Source organism: Arachis ipaensis, chromosome B08 (assembly GCF_000816755.2).
Source record: "Arachis ipaensis cultivar K30076 chromosome B08, Araip1.1, whole genome shotgun sequence".
Lineage (NCBI taxonomy): Eukaryota > Viridiplantae > Streptophyta > Magnoliopsida > Fabales > Fabaceae > Arachis > Arachis ipaensis.
In genome coordinates this window covers 89,247,503-89,256,087 of record NC_029792.2, presented here as the reverse complement: position 1 = coordinate 89,256,087, position 8,585 = coordinate 89,247,503, and the positions used below count along the sequence as shown (strand labels likewise).

At 37.0% G+C, this 8,585-nt stretch overlaps 1 long non-coding RNA gene across 1 annotated transcript; it reads left to right on the top strand.

Moving 5' to 3' along the window:
* Positions 5,271-8,342, top strand: LOC110265609. The gene is made up of 2 exons (XR_002351773.1): positions 5,271-5,310; positions 8,062-8,342. It is a non-coding gene; the product is annotated as an uncharacterized LOC110265609 (long non-coding RNA).

Sequence of the window (8,585 nt, the reverse complement as noted above, 5' to 3'; positions counted from 1 at the left end):
AATTTACATTATTTGAGTTTGATTGACAAAGAGAGATGATTTTAAGTCTTTCAAAAGGGATTGAAACTGGAAATGGTTTTGAAGTTAGTTTGACGGATTTTGATTGAGTAATATGAGTTTTATGAAAGAGAACGGGTTTAGAGTGACGTTGTTTTGAAGGTTTCAGAAAACGTTATAAAACGAGGTTTTGGTCTTAAAGGAGAATGATTTGAGGAAAAGTGATTCTTGGCGTGTTGTGGATTGAGTGTAAATTGCTATTGAAGTAACTGTGAAGTTGCGATTGAGGATTCTCTCTCTTGCTGCGATAGACAAGTTGAGATTGAGGATTCTCTTCCTTGTTGTAGTGAAAAAGCTTAAGGTTGAGGATTCCCTCGCTTATCACACCGGAAAGTTAGATAGAAGGTCGTGAATTCCCTTCAGTTCAATTCTATATTATTAAATTCTAATTTTGGTTATCTTTGACTATATTGGATTGATATGAGTTTTGGATTGATATGGTGACGATGATGATTTTGTCCTGCTCACATATGGGCAACCTAAGATTGAGGATTCTCTCTCTTGCTGTGATAGACAAGTTGAGGTTGAGGATTTCCTCTCTTATTGCGGTGGGCAAGCGGGATTGAGGATTTTCTCTCTTGTTACATTGGGGAATTGAATGGAGAAGGTTGAGGATTCCCTTCGATTCAATTTCTGGCTGTGGTATGAACGAGTTAGGTTGAGGATTCCCTATCGTTACATCATAGTCTCTCTCTGAATGGGAGGTTGAGGATTCCCTCCTGAAAGTTTGAGGATTCCCTTCGTGCTGAGAGACCATGTTTGGGTTAGCTATCGGATGTGTCGGGTTTGGCTATATAACCGACAGATGAGCTCATTGGCCAGTAAGACAGCCATGCATCATATACATCTATGTGACACTATTTAGGTGTGCAAATTGTACTTGATTTGCCTATGTGAATAATTCTTTTTAATTGATAATTGCTATACTTGATGTAATTGCTCTTGATTGTGTTTGAATTGCATTACTTGTGATTGTAACTGTTGGTTCGGACGAAGAGTTTAAAGAGTTTCTTTCGAGCATCTGATTGTATTCTATATTATTGTATCTACAGTTATAGTTTTTCTTCGCCTTTATTATTCTATTTGTAAGAGGGATAAGAGTTGTAATGATATGTATGTATGTATATGTGTAAGTTGCTTGTATAAGAAGTTTTGTATGTATAAGTATTATATATATGAGGATTGTGAAAGATTTTGGTTATATATGCATGCCTGCTTTTTTTTAAGAAAAAGTATTTTCGATTTTTAAAGGAAACAACGATATAGTTTCGAGTTAAAGGCTCATATCTTATTATTAAATATACGGGAGTCGTCGTAATATTCTCGCTATCAGAGTGGCGCAGTTGGAAGCGTGACATTCTGATAGTGAGGGTGTTACACACAATCTTCCCAGGATGATTTTAGAGTTCAATTTAGATCCAAACTATTTTTCAATATATTCAAATCTTTGTGATGAAGAACAAAACTTAATTCTTAAGAAACATCAATAGCTAAATCAAGAATAGAAAAGAAATAACATCAGTCCATAAGAATCAACAGAGCTCCTAACCTTATCTAAGGAGACTAGTGACTTATGTTGCTGAAAAACAAAATTAGGGTTTCAAAAGTGTGCCGGAATAACTTGGTCCTCCTTAGGATTTCTAGAAAATCCCTTAAATACCTTTAAAAACTAATTAATCAAAACCTAATTCAAACTTAATTAAAATCAAATCAACTAATATCTTTTTCTTAATTAACTTCCATAAAGCAAAGATTTCCCAATTGAGGCCCACTTTAGCAAATCTTCATTTATTCATGATTTTGCACTCCCAGGGGATGTTGAGGAAGCCCATGTTTAACTTGGCTGAAGAACAGGCTTGGACGTGGGAGAAGCTTGCTTGGACGTTTAACATTGCATGAAGGAACCTTTAACATGAACTATCCATGTTAAACGTGTGCGACACAAGGAGGAGGGAAGGAAGCCAATGTTTAACATGGTCTCCCCATGTTTAACGTATGCGACATATTGAAAAGGGGGAGCCACTGGGCACAAGCCCAATGTTTAACTTAGACCTCCCAAGTTAAATGTGTGCGATACATAGAAAAGAGGAACTTGCTGGCTTTTAGCCCAACGTTTAACTTGGACCTCCCATGTTTAACTTGTGTGATCTTGATGAAGGGGAAGCCACTGGCCTTTGACCCAACGTTTAACTTGGCTGATGCAAGTTAAACGTGTGCGATGGCTAAGTGCTGGGAAGTTCCTAGAGTTAGGCCTAACGTGTAACATGGCTTCTCCACGTTACACGTTCTTGAAGAAAAGTAACTTGAAGTTGTTCCTGGAGTTAGACCCAATGTGTAACATGTTTTTTCCACGTTTAACTTGCCTGTTTGTATCTTCCTCCTCTGTTTTTCCTTTTCTAGTTCTCTATTTCCTCTATTTGCTTTCTCACTTGACTTTAGCTTGTGATTTAAGCTTTTCTTTGTTTATTAGGCAAATCTTCACTAATCTTTTACAAAACATATAAACAAAGTACTCAAAGTATCTTGATAAAAATATAAGAGAATTAATGAGAAATCACCATCTTTAGTAACATAATTCACTAGAAAACTATCAAATGATACTCATGCATCATTTTTCCATCCAAAGTTTGGATGGTTCCTCTAACTTGGGTCATATGTCTTTGAGAATGGGTCATTTTGTGTATTTCTTAAAAAGTTACCAATATAATTTACTTGTTTAGTGGGGTGTTGGTCATCCTTGAATAGCTCGCATTCTTCATCTGTATGAGTTCCTCCACACACATTGCATGTTGTGGCTTGTGCTCTCACGGCTGATACTTGCACATGCCCTACTTGTTTAGTGAATGAGTTAATTTGTTGAGACATGGCTTTGTTTTATGCTAACAGAACATCTAATGTGTCTAGCTCTATGACTCCTTTCTTTACTGTTCTCTCATTGGCATACATACAGTGGTTATTAGCCACTATTTCTATCAACTCCAAAGCTTCTTCAGGTGTTTTCCTATGAAAAGATCATACAAAATATATAAAACAAAGTACTCAAAGTATCTTGATGAAAATATGAGAAAAATAGTGAAGAATCATAATCATTATTGACATAATTAACCAAGGAAACTATCAAATGATGCTCATGCATCATTGTTTCATGCCCTAAACTTGTTAGGAATAAAAACACACAATTTTCTACATGCAAGAATTAGAAGAGAAACAAAACCGACTCACAAATAAATGGCAGCAGCAATAACATACCAATAGCAGTAGAAAAATCGCAGAAAAATTAATAATAGAGACAAGAACACACTAAGATTTTCAACGTGAAAAACCTCCTCAGTGTGAGAAATAAAAACCACGAGTCACCAAGATCAAGGAAATAGCTTCACTATGATCAAAATAGAGTACAAGGGAGTCACAATTCAATGTACAAAACATGTTTATAACAAGCCAAACAACCCAAGAATCAAAACCTACAAAACAAGAACAAGAAGATGAAAATACCCTAAAAACAGAGCTGTTGCTTTGTGGCCAATATCTCAAACTACAGACTTTGAATTAAAAATCTGAACGGTGGAAATGAAGAACCAGATGTCTAGAACACACTGTCTAAATTGGAGCTCGGTCCAATGGTTAACGAATCTGCAGTAACCAATTTACAGAGATCGTTTTATGTGTGTGCGAAAATACTTTTTCTCTTCTCTTCTTTCTAGTGTTTAGTGTTTTTTCTCAAAAATGATACCTTTCTTTTCTAGCTCTAACTCACCTAAGCCACTTCACTCTCAGAAAAGAGCAACCATGGGCTTGGATACTAACATTTGGGTATTTTTCCACATAAAATTGGAGCCCAAAACCCAACAAATCTCTCCCTCCCGACTATGTGGAGGTAACCACCAATCCGGCGATTACGTTTGATGTTGGCAGAAATTGGCGAGTTAAGAATGATTATAAAATATGGTTGCAAGTATAGTTCTCAACCATCCAGAAATCCGCTTATCAATTTAGAAGGGTGTCACAGAAATTAAAATTAAAATACTGGGAGTATGAATCTCAGGTCGTCTCCCAATGAGTTGCAGAAAAGTGTGCTATTTTATTAATCAGATATTTTCAAAAAGGTTTGAGTTGAATGGCAGAAAATTAAATTAGAGAATTTATATAAATTTAAATAAAAGCCTTGACTGGGAGTTGATTAGCTGGAAGCCCTATTCTTGTTGGAGTACTCTCAAGATTAATTGACAATTGAGGGTTATTATGTTTAGTTGCCCCTTACTAAGTAAGGAAAAGTTAAACAAGTTGGAATGCTGGTTCTATCCACAAGTTCCAATCCGCTTTTGGGAGGATTGGTGTTAGTGACTAGAGAGAAATCCAACAATAAACCCAATTACAATCGTTCTAATGAATAATTCCCCCCTCCCCAAACTGAAATGAAACCCTAATGGCTATCCCCCCTTCCCCCATTGCCTCGCCCTCACGCCCTCACCTCACATCTCCTGATCTCCCTAATGGCGTCTGAGAAGAGTTCTCACTTCTCACTTCTCAGACTCTCTGAGACTTTGAGAGTCTAAGTTCATCAACCTCGTCGTCACTCTCAGTCTCGCGTCGTCCTCGTCGTCACCCCCCCTGCCAACCTCGTCGTCGTCACGCTCAGTCTCGCGTGGTCCTCGTCGGCTCTGTTCATCAAGTCGCGGCCTCACCTCTCGTCGGCGCTGTTCATCAAGTCACGGCCTCACCTCTCATCGGCGCTGTTCATCAAGTCGCGGCCTCACCTCTCGTCGTCACTCTCAGTCTCGGGTGGTCCTCATCAGTGTTGTTCATCAACTAGCTCAGAAAGCTCAGAACGCTTTTGCGGCCTCACCTCTCCGTCACTCACAGTCTCTGGCCTCAGTTCCTCTGCTCCCTCAGGTCAGTGCCTCTGCTATTGACCTATTGTTATGGAATCTGTTGATAAATTTGATTTTTTAGAGTAGTTTTTGAATTGTATTGTTGCTGGATTCTGGTGGGTAATTTGGTCTCTGTTGAATTGAATTATATTGTTGCTGGTTGGTAATTTGGTCTCTGCTTCGGATCCTTGTCATTTGTCAAAAATTTCTTCATTTTGCTCTCTAGTCCTTTGATTCTTGTCTTGAATCTGCCTTTCCGATCTTTCTCAGTTGAGAGGCACTTCAATTCTGTTGCATTGTTCTTGAATTGTATTTTCCCTGTTTGTTGCTGGTTGCTGCTATTGCTAGTTGCTGTGTTGGTAATTTGGTATATAGTTTTTTAGTTGCTGGTTGTTTAGAGTTACTGTTAGTTGAATTAGAAAACTTTGGTGTTGTTGTTTACTGCTGGTTTGTTTAGACTTTAGACTTTGGAGTTGCTGTTAGTTGAATCAGGAAACTTTGGTGAAATGGTGGTGGTTGTTGTGTTGCTTAAAAACTGATTTAAGCAAATCCTGTTGTTGAAAATATTTTTGGTTTTTTTGCTAGAATTTTAAAAATGGCTTCATCTCAAACACCATCAGAAACGCCACCATCTCAAGAACAAGCATCATCAGCAACTCCTACCCCTGATCTTACCACTAAAAGAGTTTATAACAATAGAGGAAAGACTGATCCAGCTTGGGGTCATTGTAAACAAATTGTGGAAAAAATAGGGAAAATTACTATGATGTGCATATATTGTGACAAACCTGTTAGGGGAGGTGGGATTAATCGATTTAAGTATCACTTGGCTGGAAAAGGAGGAGATGTTGAGAAGTGCAAAAAGGTTCCACCTGCTGTTGCTCATCAATTTGGGCAAAGTATTGAAGAATTTATGAATAAGAAAAGGAAAACTCAAGAAAATTATGCAGAAAGTTATGGAGCATGTGATGATGTTGAAAGAGAATTTGATAGAATGGAAGAGGTTGAAGCACGACAGCAACAACTCCAACATTCAAGGACAAGGTTGCCACCACCTGCAGCTAGGAAAGGGAAAAAGACTACTGGAATAGAGACTTTTTTCCCATCTTCGACAACACCTGGAGCCCAACAAACGATAAAAAGTGTATTGCAAAGTAAAGAAATTGTGGAAAAATGTGACATTGCCATTGCAAAGTGGATGGTTGATGCTTCTGTGCCATTTAATGCAGTTAATTCAGCATATTACCAACCAATGATTGATGCTATTGCAAACATGGGTGCAGGATATAAAGGTCCAAACTTTGGTAGAGTTCGTGGGTATTTGTTGAGTAAGTTGGTGGAGGATGTGAAAAAGATGATTGAACAGTATCGTGAAATTTGGAAGCGAACTGGATGTACTATAATGGCTGATGGATGGACTGATCGTTGTAGGCGCACTTTAATTAACTTCTTGGTTTATTGTCCTAAAGGAACTATCTTCCTAAAGTCTGTTGATGCTTCTCATGCCTCCAAGACTGCTGAATTATTGTTTAGGCTTTTTAAGGATGTTGTCAACTTTGTCGGTCCTGAAAATATTGTTCACATAGTGACGGATAATGTTGCAAATTATGTTGTTGCTGGAAGGTTGTTGGAAGCTGAATTCCCTAAGTTGTATTGGTCTCCTTGTGCTGCGCATTGTATTAATTTGATGTTGCAAGATATTGAAAAGTTGAATGAAGTTAGTGAGACAGTTTCACATACTTCAAAGATTACTAAATACATATATAATCATTGTCATCCACTGTATCTTATGAGGAAGTTTACCGGTGGACGAGAAATACTTCGTCCAGCTCCAACTTGCTTTGCTACCAATTTCATAGCTTTGCAGAGTATTCTGGCTCAAAAAGATGCATTAAGAGCTATGGTAACTTCTAAAGAATGGACAATCTCAGCCTACTCCAAAGAAGCTAAAGCTAAAACATTTGTGGATCAAGTTTTAGACTCTAAGTTTTGGAATCAATGTACAGATGTTGTCAAGCTTACTGAGCCACTTGTTCGTGTGCTTCGTATTGTGGATAGTGAAGATAAAGCTGCAATGGGTTTTCTTTATCAAGCTTTTAATATGGCTAGAGAAGAGATGGTGAAGAGGTTTCGACGAAGAAAGAAGATTGTGGAGCCTTACTTGAAGATTTTGGATACTCGTTGGGATTCACAACTTAAAAGAAATCTTCATGCTGCTGGCTATTGGTTAAACCCTGCTTTTTGATTCAATGCTGCTGAATTTGAAAAACATAAGCAAACCACTTCTGGCCTACTAGATGTAATTGAGAAATATTCATATGATGATCCAGAATTGAATACTAAGTTGACAAGTGAGAAGAGAATATATTCTAATGCTGAAGATGATTTTGGAAGACAATCTGCACTGCGTGAACGAAGCACAGTGATGCCAGGTAAATATTTTATTTGGTTTTATCTTTCTTTATTCGTTAATTTATTTAGAAAAGCTATTTGTAATGCATTGCCTCTTTTGATTTTAAGACCAATGGTGGGAATCTTATGGAACTGGAGCACCAAATTTACAAAAGTTAGCCATTCGTGTTTTAAGTCAAATTTGTAGTTCTTCTGGTTGTGAGCGAAATTGGAGTATTTTTGAACACATCCACACAAAGAAGAGGAATCGGTTAGAACACCAAAAGCTTAATGATCTTGTTTTCGTTCATTATAACTTGAGGCTACAACAAAGGTATCTTCTATAATTATTTATCTAATTTTAAAAAGTATTGTTCATTAAAATTTAATCTTTAGTTTAGTAATTACATAACTTGATAACATAGGAATCTAATGAGAAAGTAAAACTATGATCCAATTTGTCTTGATACATTTGATGAGCATTCGGATTGGATATTGGAAGATTCACCGCCGTTTTTAACTCCTGAAGAGGTTGATGCTCTACGAAATGATTTGGCAAATATGTCCATTCAACCAACTTTGGATGATCTAGGTAAATTCTTCAATTGTTTGAATATTTTAATCGTCAGTTGCTATTATGAATTATTCTTGATATTGATTTGTCAAAAATACACAAATGTAGATCAATTAAATTTGGAAGATGACCAAGATAATGATGGACCAAGTAACAATGCTATGGAAGATATGGATACAAATCAAAATGAGGGAAATGTTGATCAAGCTCCTAATTTGCCCTATGAAGATGTTGATGCCGACTTTGAGCTCACCCCTTGGACTTGATTTAATGATTGTGTTATCTTTAACTTGCTCTAGTTGATTTAAATTGAGAACATATTTTGTACTAAAAACTAGTTTATTAACTCTTCCTTTAGATTATTAGTTATGTTTAAGACTTGATATTTGATTATTAATGTTTGTAAGACTCGCATTTTAAGTTTTAAGACATTATTTCAATTTTATTAATATAATTTTATATTTTTTTAATTATGACCAGGTTAATCGGGTGAATTAGTGACCCACCGGTTGAACCAGTAACCCGTGACCGGGTTGATTACCGGTTTGGTTTTGATAACTATGCCTTGAGGTATGTGAATCGACGCTTGTTACGGCGCTTTCTCATCTTAGCTTTCTATTCATGCCGATCCAACTTTTCAAGTATCTGATGGAGCAGTTGGGCTGTTGTAGGTGCTTGTGGTGTTGAAGAAG